Source organism: Passer montanus, unplaced genomic scaffold (assembly GCF_014805655.1).
Source record: "Passer montanus isolate IOZ18808 unplaced genomic scaffold, ASM1480565v1 scaffold10, whole genome shotgun sequence".
In the NCBI taxonomy this organism is placed as follows: Eukaryota; Metazoa; Chordata; class Aves; order Passeriformes; family Passeridae; genus Passer; species Passer montanus.
In genome coordinates, this window is record NW_024356505.1 from 17,237,957 (window position 1) to 17,253,762 (window position 15,806).

The 15,806-nt window shown below is 36.2% G+C and overlaps 1 protein-coding gene across 2 annotated transcripts in view; it reads left to right on the forward strand.

Moving 5' to 3' along the window:
- Window positions 1–15,806, forward strand: part of THSD7A (thrombospondin type 1 domain containing 7A) — a 265,269-nt gene that overhangs the window by 34,812 nt on the left and 214,651 nt on the right. The window contains exon 4 of one of the 2 annotated variants that reach the window (XM_039711276.1): window positions 4,414–4,540. The exons of the other annotated variant lie outside the window; for it this stretch is intronic. The gene's annotated coding sequence lies outside the window, so the exon portion shown is untranslated. The remainder of the gene's footprint in view (window positions 1–4,413; window positions 4,541–15,806) is intronic. 2 annotated transcript variants of the gene reach the window in all.

The following is a 15,806-nucleotide window of genomic DNA, read 5'->3' on the forward strand; positions in this document are numbered from 1 at the left end:
CTGTAAAATTGCTATTTCTGAGCTTATTATTATTTTGTTCTGATATATGAGTGTGTGTTACAATGTAAAGTACATTTGCAGATGGGAATATCGGATCAGATAGTATATACACGTAATAAATGTCAGAAAAGATACAAAAGGAAAAGAGCCAAAGTGAATTTGGATTCCTTACATGTCTGAGACACAATTTCAAGACAGATTAACATATGCAAAATTAAGAGACGAAGAGCTGAAGAGCTGTCTTCATACTTCAGCTTGGGTTTAATTACATAAATGATTCTTCTGATGAGCTGGTCGGGTCTATACTATATAGCTGAGAGATGAGCTTCCCAGAGGCTTGGAAACTTCTCACAGAGTATTCCCAAGTGTAATGAAAAAGATCACCAACTCTGTTACGCCCAGAAGAGGAAAAGGAGAAGGGGAGCTGTTGAAAATGCTCTGTGTGCATGTGGGCATGCTCTGGACATATTTTACCTCAGAGAATTAAGATTTCATTCAAGGGGGATTAGTTAAAATGAATTGCATGAGCTGTATGTATTCCTACAGCTCAACTCTATGGAAGGTGAAAACACTAGATGTAATCTAGGACTATTTAATGGATCTACTTAACAGTTACAGAATGCAATATTATCAATGCCATTGATAATATTGCTGATGTAACAGTTGTTATGGAACAAAGTATTTTGGAAATAAATCTTTTCAAAACTGCAGTGTACATTGGTGGAAAAAAGCTGTATGGAAAAGCTACCCAGCAGTGGCCATTTCTTTTGAAAATCGGTGGACATTAATCAAACAAACATTGAAAGACTATGTTCTGGTTGAAAATTAGGTTTATCAAATTATTGAAAAAAAAGAAAAAGCAAACCAGAATGAGTAAAAATAGTGTTGAAAATAGTTTCACAGTCTATCAGATGTCAGCAAAATTCTGTAAGGAATTACTTTGTAGTTTACAGGTATTTTCTTCTAAACTGCTTGCAAGGTTAGCAAGCACAACTAAAACAAAACTGCAACTTATGAAAAGCTATACCTTTTGCAAAGGAATGTATCCTCTTGTGAACAGAAGGTCATCAAATCAAGGCTGCTTTAAAAAGGTTTGTGGAAGATCCCTGTTTCCTGAGTTTATATATTTTAGTAATTGCAACTATCATAGTAATCAAAACAACTGTTTCTTTTTAAAGTCTAAAACATTCATATTAACTGAAAAACTTCAGTGTGTTAGAATAGTAAAATGGGATATTCTGGCATTCTAATTTTTATAGTCATATATCTGTTTGTAAATCAACAGGATTCATATTTATAAGTTTTGGATGCTGTATTGGTGTCATGGCTTTTCATTGTGCAATCAGTTGCAGATTCTTATCATAAATGACAGCAAATGACAGCCCTCCACTGGTTATGCATTTCTTCTGAATGCTGTTAATGCCACTACTTTTTATTAATAGAAGGCTCAGAACTCCTTTTTTTTTATAAAAAAAGAAGTTAAAACTCAATTATGTGTCAGAAGGAGGGAGAAATCTACATCAAGTGTTCATTGCATTAAATCATTGGAGCTGTATTGAAGTCACAAGGGTTGGAATTGAGCCACAGGAACATGTGTCCTTCTGCTTTTGCAAATGATATGTCTCATTTTTAAGTACTGCTGTCATCTGAGATTTAATAGACCTAATTGGCCTTACGGATGAACTCTGAAGAATTTCAACTTTGAACTTAGGAAGGGAAAAGAATCTGAACTTTATCTTGTTGATAATTATTTCCCATGTATCAAATAGAAAAAAAAAACCATAAAGAGTTACAGTTACTGAATAGGAGTTGTATCTTATTTCTCAAATGTAGATTCATTTATTTTGAAACCTCAAGAATAGAGAAACCACCCTCTAGCAGAAACTTGTTTGTGTGGTATGGGCTTGTCAGCATTATAATTCCATTCTCCAGGCTATAAAAATTTGCTTTAAGCCAAAAGCTGGATATGAAATATTAACCTTGTGATAAACTTGATTTATCAAATTTGGCCAAATTTGGCTTCATTTTGAATAGTTCAGAGGTTCAACCAAAAAGAAATTTGTTTCTTTTGACCATTCTGCTGTGTGCTTTACTCAAATTGCAGCTTGTGTGTAACTGGCTGTCTCGTGCTGCTTATGTGGAACTCTTGGAGTGTTTACTTTACATGGCTGCCATTTTTCTGGATGGAAAATAAACACTAATATATGGATGAGATATCTTCCAAACTGACTCATCTCAGTTAGACTTCCTTGTTGCTCCAACTGGGCTTGGTCTAAAAGTCCCTGAAACAGAGTAAATGCGTGTTAAGGTTGAAACCTGGTGAGCTGCTCACTCCTTCTCCAGTGGCATGGGAGAAGGAATCAGAAGGGTAAAAATGAGAACATGTGGATTGAAAATAAAGACAGTGTAATAGGTAAAGCAAAAGCATTGTGCAGAAGCAAAGCAAAACAAGGAATGCTTTCACCCCTTCCCCTGGCAGGCAGGTGTTCATCCAGGAGAGCAGGGCTCCATTACGTTTAACCTTTCCTTGAGAAGAAAAATGCCATCACTCCAAAAGTCCCTTCATCCTTCTTCCTTCATGAGCATGGTACAACATGGTACAGAATATCCTCTTGTTCAGTTGGTGTCATCTGTCCCAGCTGTCTCCCCTCCCAGTTTCTTGTGTTTCTTCCTGCTGTATGAGCAGGAGAAAAGGCCTTGACTCTGTGTAAGCACTGCTCAGCAGTAACTGAACCTCTTCTTCCTGCTGTATGAGCAGGAGACTGCTCAGCAGTAACTGAACCTGTCATGTGTTATCAACACTTTTCAGCAAAAATCCAAAACATAGTCCCATATGAACTACTGTGAAGAAAATTAGCTCTATCCCAGCCCAAACCTGTACACTGTGTTAATTCAAGGAAGACTAAAAGCCCAGTAAGATGAATTTTCACTTTGATTACTGACAGAGATTTGCTGCTGAATGAAGATATCTTAATCATACTGCCACTGATGTGAAATAAACCACAAAGGATATTTAATTCTGTTTTCTAATGGGCTTCTTGCTTCAAGTCCTCAACTAGGAGGTGGCATACTGATATACAGACCAGCACTGCTTTTGGATAATATTAGACAACTCCTTATGTTAAAATTTCTTCATGAAGAAAAGGGAAACAATTTTTGGAATGTGGGATGTCAATAATGTGTTCTTATTCAAAATCATGATCGTGCAAAAGACAAAATAATCTCCTTTTGCTGCTGTTCTTTCACAGTAACCAATATACAACCATTATATTACAGCTTAAATGTGAAGAGAAGCACCTTATTCAATAAGATCTGACTTATGTTAAAATTTCTTTGCCTAAAGTTTTGTCTACATATACATTTCCTGAACCTGATTTATCTTTATTGATTTTTAAGAGAAGAAGCTAAAATAGGGTTGGAAGCTCTCAAATGAGATTAGGTATAATCACAGAATTTTCTCAATATGTGCAGCTAGGGGACAAGTCCTGATTGTGGTCTTCAACTTGTTCTATTTTTCTGTGTCCTTAAGATAGAATAGGTTGTTAGTTGTAGGGCTGAGGATTTCACTGAAATCCAAAAAAAAGGAATTGGGACATAGAGCAAATGGAACAGATGAGAATGGCTAACAGTTGCTGTTTTTTCTGTTTAGCTGGCATATTTCTTATATTTAAGGAAATTTGGAACTGTGATTGCATAAATACAGAATCATTCTGCCTGTTGGTGCCAATGTCCTGCACTTAGTTTGCTGGATTACATTTTTATTGCTTCGTTGCTGGGTCAATTAATTTGTCAGAAGGTTGGACTGTTTTTGATTTTAGTAAGCCTCTGTAAAAATTTAATCTACATTGTTTGGGGCTTTAAGCTCTGACAGGCAAAAGATGATGTATATTTTTTATTTTTAAAAATAGATTCAGATTGAAAATAAAAATGTTTTTCAATAGACTTGGAAAGGAATGGGCAAGTCTAAGCCATGATTCAGAGGAATGTCCTTTTAAATTAGAACTTTGAGATGGATGTAAGTAATGTGCTCAGATAGCATAAATAGGAAAAAAATGGGAGTAGAAAAGGTCCCAAACAGATGCCTGGCAGTAGTTTTTCACAGAAACAAAAAATGTGTGGAATGTCCAAGACACGATTATACAACTGAGAGGTAAACATTGGGCTACTGAGGGAAATTCAAAATTATCTGGGGGCATGTGGGACACAGTAAACTTTGAAATGTAGAGAGCTATTAATGCTATTATATGCTTCAAATATCTTCAGATTTTCTTGGCTATACAGAGATACTGACAGTGAATTAACAATAGTTTTACATGGTTTACATCATCACTGCCTCTCCTTTAGTGAATCCTCATGGGAACTCATATGGGTAATTTGTTCAATTTTTGCCTTCTTTTGTCTGCTTGTTTATAGGTTGCTTCTGAATTAATTACATGGACGTTTTCCATCACTGTGGTATTGATTTAACGTGCTCTGGAATCATGATGGTTGTGAAGTCCCTGGCTGGCAGTGGAGAATTCATGTTTGGTGTGGCAGAAAGGTGCATTTAATTTGTGCTACTCACTACTTTCCACGTGGAGCTTGCTTCTTTCCTGAAACCCCTTTGATTCTTCTTACAGAAAATTTCAAATATCTCAAATCTATAGCAATTATCTTTGCCTAACTAAGATGTAATTTACAGATAGAGCTGCAATCTGCATGAAGCAGTTCCACAAGCAAACTGCTAAAATGGACATGATTCCTATGTGGATAACAGAAATCTGCAGTTTATCTAAATGAAGTGTAGAGTTTAAGGTTTATATTTTTGTTCCAGTTATAAATATGTCTGAGTAAAGAAAGCTAGGAAGGTCTCTAGGAAATAATAGCTAGCTTGCTATTGTGCACTTCGGTTGTCTCACAAGTCAAAAATTGATTGTGAAATTGTACAATTCTTCACAAATGAACCTATCTTTGGGTAATTTGTTTGACTTAAAATGTGATTGTAGGTAACAAAATAATGTTGTTCTTTTCATCTGCAACTTATTTGTCTGTATAGTTTGACCATACATCCCCTAGTGATTAAAGTTGCAAAGATTCGTTTCTGACTAGGATATGAAAGAATCTTTCCTCTGAAATAGTCCGATTTTTAGTCATTTCATGACCTTTATAAACAAAGCCAGGACTTTTTTTGAGGAGTCACTATTTTAACAGTCAATAGGCTGACTAGGATAACAGTTTTCTGCTAATTATATTTCAGTCTGTCCAAACCTATTTAAGTCACTTTTACATAGTGTCTTCTAATTTATTTGCTTTTCCGCTGTGACAGATCTGACCTCATGGTAAAGTGGGCACATTACTTTCATAATTTGCAAGCCACTGTATTTTTTCCAAATTAGTGGGTTTTGTTCAAAAAATTTTGGACAAAATTCTATGAAACATGGGGAAATTGTGGGGCAAAAATCCTGTGGTAGGCAGATATGACTTGATTGTCTAAAAGTACTAAAAAAGCTTAAATCCTCTCAAAAATCATCAACAATCTTTTTATATTAACTACATAAAATATGCAGAGCGTATGGTGTAGCTGATGCATTATTGACAGTTAGTTGTCCTAACAGACAGATGTGCTGTCATTCAAAATTTATGACAGCAAAACCAGTAAAATAGTGCAAACATTAAGATAGTTGTTTATTATCCCACATAAATCGTACATATAATGTGCTCTTATGAATATTCCAAAACTTCGCTGGTTGGTTTTGTTTTGTTTTGGGCTTTTTTTCTTGTTAGAAATAAGAAATAAAAAATAACAAAATGCTAGTGATTGCGTGTCAGAAATTGAAGATGAAATAAAGCCAGAATGTTCAGGTATTATCATGAGAAAGGGATGGAGTACTAGTCTTTTTGGTTCTATATTGTAGAAAATAGTTGGCTCATTATCATAATTACATTGGTGTTCATGGTATCCAGGTCAAACAAAATAATAGTAACAATAGAGTGATGTCATTTTACTGATTCAGGCAGATATTAATTGAGGTTATGAGAATTTGGTGGTGCTGAAAAGAGACAGGTGAATATCAAACCCAGAGGACCTTCACTATTTTGCATATTCTTTACTATCTGTTTCGGGAATTCTGTATTCAGCCATGGACTGGGAAAGAATGAAATGTTCATCTCCTTGTTTTTCATTTCACTTTTTTAAAAGTGCTGCTTTCAAGTTAATATTATGATGGAATGTGTATATTCTTAATTTGAACTTAGAAGTTTGGATTTTTGTAACAGAAACATGTTTTCTATTAAGTGTTTATATTTTGAAGCGCTAAACTCTTCATTATTTATTCTGGTTCAAATAGTATTTTCTTGGTCATTAATGAAAATCATTAATAGTTTCAGCAATGAGTGTTGGCTGTTTCTCTCTCTTGTCTCTGAAATCTTTTGTAATAAGAGGAACCATTTACTTTGCCCTTTTAGTGGTAAAAAAAGAAGTAATTTAAAAGATTTATGCCAGCAGAACATGGAGAGTATTAAATGAGCTTCACATTGGTTCTAAACCCAATAGATATTTAACTGAGCAGTATTAATGGATGTTCAAAGGCATTTTGATTATTTCATGCAATCAGCTCAACTTCCTAATAGGGGAGGCATGGTGATAAATGTGTTAAAAGAACTATGTTGATTAAGCAGTGCTGCTCTTTTATGCAGTCCCTGGCAATGCAACAGCTTATGAAGTATAAAGTCAAAACTTTACCAGCTGAATCAAGACAGGAACATTTTGTTTGGGTTTTATATAAAACTGTTGTTGTGATAATTATAAGATACTGCTTCCTAAGTTCTCCAATATCTGATTTTGCTTTAATTAAATTTTCTACATGTTAAATAAATATTGGATGTAAGTTTGAATTGACAGTTAAGTTAGAAAATCAAACAGTGTGTGTGTCTTAAAGTAAAAAAGCAATGATTATTTTCTGAGTCCAACTGGCTGATCTGGTTTAGCTAAAGCTTTGCAAAAATATCATCTTGATGGACATATGGAGCTGGAAAACATCATCTGATAATTTGTCAAATGCACATATGTGTTTAGGAAGATCTCCGAATGGGAACATTTTTTGCTTAATTAGAGAAACTTCTGGCTCATTCCTTGATACATCTGACCTCAGCTGATCTCTCTAACGAGAAAGGGAGCACCACAAGAGAGGTCCAGGGGACACGCAGCTACCCTGGGTGTCCCTCACAGCCCCAGCAGCCATGCAGGGCTGGGCGCTGGGCATTTTGGGCTGCTGGAACTAAGGTCATAACAATGTGACTAAATGCTCTAGTCTTAGCCCTTAAGAGATGAAGCAGTGTTTGCTGAAGGTGACCTTTTGTCTGAAAATGAATTGCACGTGTTACAGTGATAGTAAAACAATGGTTTTCCTGTGTTATGGAAGTTTTCAGTTTTTTCTTTGTGCTACAGAGCACAATGTCTTCAACAGAGTGTATCAGTGGCAGATTTGTGATACTGAATATGGGTATGCTAAGTATATGGTCTTTGATATTGAGAGGGTTTTTTTTAAATTTGTTTTAATCTTGTGCGTGGTGTGTAAATGAAAGAAAAACAAATGTTTTTCTCAGATCACCCAAGAAAAGTTGGAAAATAACTGAAATAGCTGGATGTTTCTGTTAAAATGTGTCAGTTCTTGGCTAAAATTATGGCACTTAAACAGATTTACATTTTGAACCATTAAAAAGAAAGCATTCGGGTTCCAGCTGGTAATTAACCCCTACCACTTTTTCCCTGGCCTCAGCTCCTCTGGCAGGGTATGTATTCTGCAGGGAGGACCTAATCTGTCTTTTATCCTCTCTAATTGCTCCTGTAATTGGATGTGTATGTCTGTACCCACTGCAGTGGTTGTGGCCCCATCTTCCACCTCAGGAAGATGGCATTACTGAATCACATCTGCCACACCTGGCACAAGGATCTCAAATTTTGAGTGAAAGTGGGATTTTCCTTAAATGTAGTAGGATGTATGGAAAAGGAGAAGAAAGGACATCTCGGGGTTTTGTTGTTCTGTTGATTTATTTTGGTTTTGCCTGATTTGTTTTTCATTATTTTTGTATTTTTCCATATTTTTCTTGTTCTCTGGGAGCCTGTGGCAGTTGGTGTTGCATTTACACAGATCTGAGTGACATGACTTTTGGCCATAGGCTGCATCAAGTCTCACAGCAAATATCTGATTACCTCCTGACCAGCAGCTAACCCTGCTCTCCAGCTGCTCAGTGAAGAAGGATATCTCCTATCCAGCCATTAATCAGTGTAATATGTTGTTTTGCCTTCTCACATCAGCCCCGTGCCTTCACCACATTCTCCCTGCTTTTATTCCTGCTTTCCCCCTGCCTGTCAGGTATTCTGAGACCTGGGAGTCCTCCCAGCTTCCTATCACATTACTTTCCAGTTGCTGGCAGGAAGAATTATATAGTCATCCATGGACATTGCTACAAGATACATTTAATGAATGGCCAGGCTGTCAAATGTTTGAAAGTGATGTGGGAGGAATGTTTCTTGCCAGTTTGAATAAGTGTCTGAAATCTGGGATTTGCTGTAAGTGTACAGGTTCTCAGCTTGTCTGGGCAGCAGCTGCCTGCCTGCAAGAGCTCTGGAAAGAGAAATTAAGCTGTGGAATGGCTGTGCTTGTAAAAAATGTCAATATTTGCCTGCTGTGTTGCTGACAATTTTTAGTTCTTCTTGCAAAATGTTCCCTAATTAACCACTGTCGTGAGATGCTTCATGGGAATTAGATGTCAAATTTTTCAGAAAGAAAGGAAGACGTATTTCTCATCCAACTGGGAGGAATTGGCAGCTGTGCCCAAAGTCTTGATATTGCTAAGTCAGGTCTTTAACTGAAATGGAGAGTCAGATTAAGGCTTGTGAAAGTTGCATGATAATTTAGTTTCTTTCTTATTGGTGTGACATGTCTGTTACGCAGCTCCTCTGATTCTTTGCTCTGTACTTTTATGTGGGTTTGCATAAATATGCTGCTTGGGCTGAATCACATTTCCTTTGCCCTTACAATTCTCAACGAGCAATGCAATTAAACAGCTCATGAAAAATGGTATACTAGTAGGATTTGATTTAGGCCAGTGTTTATAGCACTTAAACCAGTGTATCTTAGGTCTATCCTGTGTTGACATAAAAAGCTCATAGAGAAAATGGCATTATTACAGGTATAGAGCTGCTGTAACATACGTAATCATATGGTTCCCTTACAGCCCTTAAGAACTTTTTCCCTATATACAGACCTCTTTATGTAAGAGGGAAACTTCTAGGATATTAAGCATGCTCACATTGTGTTAATATTTGAATTTTGGCATCAGAACTGGTATTGACAGTTATTCCATGCTGCAACATGCTTCTCATGTTTGTAAAATAGTGGTTTTTTCTGCTTATTAATAGTAGGTGCTTTAGTGTTGCTTGAAAATGTGAGATAGAGATGGTTGAAAATGATCTCAAGTGGAGTAATTTTCAGTAAGAAAAAAGTTTGGGGACAGCAGCAAGCCCAGTATAGGGTCATTCCTGCCAGATACAAGAAAGTATTCTAGTGAGATTCTCATGGATAATGCTTTTATAGAAATAAGATATTTTGTAGCAGCTACAAAATTAAGACTTCAAAAATGAAGGATATGGGCAAAATCAAAACAGCTGCTTTGCTTCCTTCATCTGCATGCCCAGGTTGTCAGTATTCTAATGTATGGTAGAAGTATGATTCCCTATTTGCTGAGGATAAGGGCTTCCATGTGCCTGGAAGTAGCAAAGTAGCACTCTGGAATTGGCTTTTCAAGATCAATGGCTCTTAATGAAGAAATTGATACTTCTCATTGCTCTGTTTATTAGTGTTTATTATATACATAATGTTTAGAGAATATGTGGATGTAATAAGTAACATAGTTATTAATAATTATATATAATTATTAAAATATTATATAGTAATGACTACTGCAGTATTTAATAAGTGTGTTGTAAGCTACATAGGCTAGCTGAAAAATAACTGGTCTTGAAACTTGGAAGCTGTTTCTAAGAATGCGTGATGACTTGCAGATTTTTTAATTAATTGGAACCTTCATATTTGGTTACTCAGAAGTGTGTCTAGATTAGTAAAGATGTGCAACATATTAAAATGAATTTCTAAATTATTTTCTATATAAAAGGTTTAGAACAAGAAAGATTTCTCTTGGATTATTTGCACCACTTTTTATGTTTTGAATAACAATTTCAGATACAAAGTGACTCCTCAGAAATACCATAAAATGAGAAAAGCCTAAGGGCAAATTGTGCTGTTAGTGAATGATGATTCTTCTATCTGGTGGTTCAGTTGGCTTGAATAATACAAGGTTTATGTGATTTATTATCTTACAGTGCTGAAGTAGTCTACTAATACAAATGTTTCCATTTAAAAAGAAAGTGAACTTGCTAAATGGAAAAGATAATGTTTTATTAATTTTTCTTCTCGGTTTTATATTCTTGTGCCCTGCAGCTCTAGTGCAGCTGCTGTAAGTGCAATTGCAAATACCAACTTGCTTAATGGGGTAATTAAAGGCAGTGGAGGAAAGTTATGTAATAGATACTCACTAAGTGTAAAACATATTCAAGCCATACCATATGATATTTTAAACAGTGGAATTGTCTCCTGAGGTTGCAAAGGCATTGAATATCGCTTGTGGAATAGTTATTTTTTTCTGAAATTGGATGTAAAAAAAGTAAAAGGTTCTTCCTTAATTCAGCAGAAACTAAATTATTTTTGTTAATTTTACTTGAGTAATTTGACATTTTTTCCCATTATTAACCCAGCTTCCCAATATAGTTAAAAAACGGTGTATTGTAATCCTGGCTAGCAGCTGCATTATTAGGAAGACCATTATGGAAAACCAGTTTTCAGGAAAAATGCTTTGTCTTCAGATTATGTCAATCATTGCTCTGCTCGTCTTTGTGTAACTGAATGCAACTGAGGACAGACTCCAAGGACACAGAGCATTGTGTAGTTTAGCAGGGGAAATAAAAGCTGTTTAACATGTTCAGAAATCTGTGATTAGATAATTGAAGACTTTTGTTTTCAAGACTACCATGTTTTGAAACTGGACTTTGTGGTTTTAAAACTACTGTTCGATATTTTGAGACAGCTTCCAGTACACTGGACTTCACAAATCTTTCCAAACACATAGTATTTGGATTACTCACTAGAATTGTTTCCTTTAGTAGCAAAGTGTAAAAATGAAGTGTAATTCACAGTGTAACCATAGTGATAAAGTTTAAATATATAGAATTCAATGTACATCTAAAAGGAGATTTTCTACATTTTAAAGAACAAAGCATAAACTGGATCTGCTATTAAAATGAATGTATATGGAACTACAACATATTTCAAATGAATTGAATAAAAGTTTGGGCAAAATATATAGTATGGCCTCAAATTGAACCAAGAGAAGCTTAGATTGGATATTAGGAAAAACATTTTTCATGGAGAAGGTTGTCAAGCATTGGGAGAGGCTGACCAGGGAAGTGGATGAGTTACCATCCCTGAAGTGTTCAAGAGATGTGCAGTTGTGGCATTTAGGGATATGGCTTGGTGGTGGACTTAGCAGTGCCATGGTAACAGTTTGACTCCATGGTTGCAAAGATTTCTTCAGCCTAAATAATTCCCTGATTCTCTTATGAAGTGTTAGATTATGGTACCAGAAGCCTTGGAATGGGTGCTCCCATGCTGTATGAAACTTGGTCTTTTTGCTTTAGGTAAGATCCAGTTTGAAATGTTTTAATCCTGAACTAACATTATCAGTATCAGCCACAGTTTCCCCCCTCCTCCCTGTCCTCAAACCACACTTCTGTCCAAGTTTATCTTTTCTAATTCCTTACCTAGTGTTTCATTCCTTACCTAGTGTTTAATTCCTTACCACTGGAGACAGTGTGGGAACAAAGGGAATCTGCTCCAGGTCTGCCTCACAGTGACAAAATTAAGTGCCAGGAAGGTCCATGCTTGGCTGCTGCAGCAATGCTTCTCATGCTGCCAGGATTGCACCTGTGTAATGAGGTTCATACAGAATGTTGGTGTAATGAAATCTTTGGCTGATGTTCTGCTATTACTGCCTCTGTTAGGAATTCCATGACTTGTGATTCTTAAACTTTTATTAGAATTCTAAGAGTTCTTTTCTTGTTTTGAGTAAATCAAAAGGTATATCTCTGGTGCCAGACACTCTCTGCTTGCTAAACTTCAAACTCTTCTATCTTGAAAAAGTATTACAATAGTAATTTTTAGGGAATTCATTACCAGATATTTATTTGTTAAATTGTGGTTGTTCTGGTTTTTTGTTTGTTTGTTTGAACTAACTTCTTATTCCCCTCTCCATAAATAGAACCCAGGGAAAACAAACCCAAGTCATGACCCCAAGAATCACCCTAAGGGGAATTTGTGGTTGCAAAATAGCTAGATTAAATTAGTAATGATTAACTAAAATATAGTTTTTCAATGGAAATAGTTAATATCAAGTATAGGCATAACTCTCATTAGCTATATGTTTAAGACTAACATTTTAACCGCAAAGCTTGTTATATACGTTACAGAAACATTCCAAAGGACATAATTTTATTTTTATGGAATCTCTAATAATTTTTTTTTTTTTTTACTGTAGGAAAAATAGGATTATTGTTTTCTCTTTCTCTTGGAGGATGTGGTTGGTGGGAGGGTGCAATCAGTTGGTGGATTTTAGTGCTGATGCATCTCTTACTCTTCTGTTTCATGAATTTTTCTTACCTATCATGGGAAATTTAACATTGCTTTTGTCTGTTCTCCTTCATGAATGCAGAAGGTAAATATTTATTTCATTAAAAAAGTATTTCTGTAAATTTTTAATTTTGGAAGTATTTCCTGCTTACCTAAGCTTATTTATTGATCTGATTCCTTTATTCCAATAGGACTATTAATTAAGATGTTACATTGATATTAAAACCTGTGGTTCACTGTTTCCACTTGATAATTTTGCTAGATTTGCTTGTTTACTTATTTTTTTCAGCATTTATCTTCTGGAGTTTGGATGAGGGCTTCTGCTAGAGTTGAAATAAAGTTGTTTTGAAAATCTGTTATAAAGATATTATTTCTGAAGTCTAAAATCTCATCTCCTATAAGACTGCACGATAGAGTCTTTTAGAGTCTGTAAGATAAGAGTCTAACAGTAGTGACTCAGAAAGACACGTGCTGTCATTAATCCACAATAATGGACTGCATATACACCTTGTCTGGTATTATTTCAGCTGGACTCTCTTAAAATTATGTCACACTGTGATTATATTAAAATTATGTGATTTTGCATGAATGTCAAAAATCTGATTGGTATAAATGCTTTTGTTTAATGTATAGATATTTAATGTGTATTCAGTTGTGACCATTTTTCATCATGTACAATTGAAATATTCCACCAGTGGAATGGGGTTTTTTTCTTGTCTTTCTTTCTTTTTCATTTTTCATCTTTAGGCCTTTACAGAGCCGAGTTCCTCTTTGACAGTGTGGAGGTGGGGTTACTGTGTCCCTGGAGTTGTCCCTGCCTGCAGCCAGGGACAGGTTCCCCTCTGGTCTGTGGATGCTGTTGTTGGCCACCAGTGTATATTGAATATTGAGCACTGGGGCCCCTTAGCAGCACCTGCTTCTGTGCTGGCTGCTCTTTGTAGCACTTTTCCTAAGACCCTTGTGAATCTCACGGTGAAAAAAATTACACAAGATTATTGTGAGTTTGAGTCTACCATATTGAGAGTTTAAGGTTTTTTAATTCTTTTTGTCTTTGCACTTCATCTCTGAAATCTGCACGCTTCTCCACAGGATTGACAGCTGACAATTTCAACTCTATCAGCCTTCAAATTAACTCAGAATACGGTGCCTTTCCCCACCCTCCCTTCCTAGAGCTGAAATATCTCCAATGTTTTTAACGTTTCCTCACCATCACAACTGAACACATGAGCCAAGTGTTGTGTAGAAAGAGTTGAATGCTTGCAATAAGAATAATGATTTTTAAAAAGTGCTTGATGGGACATATTTTCCCTTGAAATACATTGACTGACACTTCTTTATACCTTGTCTTTAATTCTGTATTTTCATAGAATCATAGAATGGTTTGGGTTGGAAGGGACCTGTCCTGGGGTGTCCCAAACCAGGACAGGACGTTAAAGATCATCCAGTTCCAGCCCCCTGCCATGTGGCAGGCACACCTTCCACTAGACCAAGTTGCTTAGAGCCCCATCCATCCCACGCTTGAACACTCCCAGGGATGGGTGTCCACAACTTCTCTGGACAATCTGTTCCAGTGTCTTACCACCCTGAAAATTTTTTTTCCCTAATATCTAATCTAAACCTACTCTTTTTGAAACAATTCCCCCTTGTCCTATCACATTTTGCTCATGTAAATAGCCTCTCTCCAACTTCCCTGTGGACTCTCTTCAGGTACTGGAAGTCTGAGATTAGATCACCCCAAAACTTTGTCTTTTCCAGGCTCAGAAATCCTAATTCTCTCAGTCCTTCCTTGCAGCAGAGGTGCTCCATCCCTTTAATCATCTTGGTGGTGTCCTCTGGACTCTCTCCACCAGGTCCCTGTCCTTGTGCTGGGAGCCCAGAGCTGGATGCAGCCCTGCAGGCTTTGGCTTTCTGGGCTGTGAGTGCAAATAGCTGGGTCAAGCCCAGCCTCTCATCCAGCAGCACCCCCAAGTCCTTCTCATCAGGGCTGCTCTCAACCTGCTCATCTCCCAGCCTGTGTTGATACTGGGGGCTACCCCCACCCAGATGCTGAACCTTACATTTGGTCTAGTTAAGCCTCAATTTTATGTATTTTATACCCTATTTTACATGTGTTGTATATACCCTCTAAGGCATTTTAATGTTATCTAACAAAGATGAGTAGCCAGGCTTTGATAAGACTTGGAAAGTGCCTAGTGGAATTCTAAATAGAAATTTACTATCTGTCTAGAAGTGAGAAATAAAAAAAAAAACAAAAACAAAAAAACCCCAAACAAAAAAAAACTATGAAGGAATATGTATCAACCGGATTGAAAAATCTGTTATTGGTCACACTGCAAAAAAATCCAAACCTGGGATCATTGTTGAATTATGTTGTTTATGTTGTACAGACTTGTTTCAGGAAACAGTGATATTTTATATTTTACATAATAGACTGACTAATTTTTAAAATCAGTGCCCATGAAATTTGTGGTTGATAACTATAACTTCTTTTTTAGAGTTGCAGAGTAATCTGTACTGGCTGGTAATATGGATTTATGCAGGTAAAGCATGATTTGGTCTAACAAAGTCAAAATGATGCCTCTAGAAAGAAGAAATGTAGACCTTGTTTTCAGAGAGCTCCTGAATTCTTGACTGAGGAAAACAGTGACTCTAGAGAGGGCTTAGGGAGTCAGAGAAGAAAAAGTAACTCCTCAAGAGCAACCAGTTTGACAAATATTAGTTCAGTCTCTGACTGTGAAATAGTGCAGGGAAGGCTAAAAGTCAGCATTTAGTAGAAAGACTAAAAGACATGTTTTAATCTGTGAAATCAATACTGGAAGTGTTCTCGGTGATTGATGTTGATAGTTTAAAAGCTTGCAGAAGAGCAGGAGAAGATGTAGAAAAATATCATAAATATTGCTTGAGGAAACTGCAAAACCCCCTGTTTATTTCATTGATAGCAATCTTTAGTATTACTTGGTATAAGAGGCATAAATTCCTTCAGATGGGGAATAAATATTGGGGGCTAAAAGTATTCAATTAAAATAAATGTGTTTTTGAAAACTGGAATGGATCACATGTAGTGATCTGGAAATACCTGGGGGA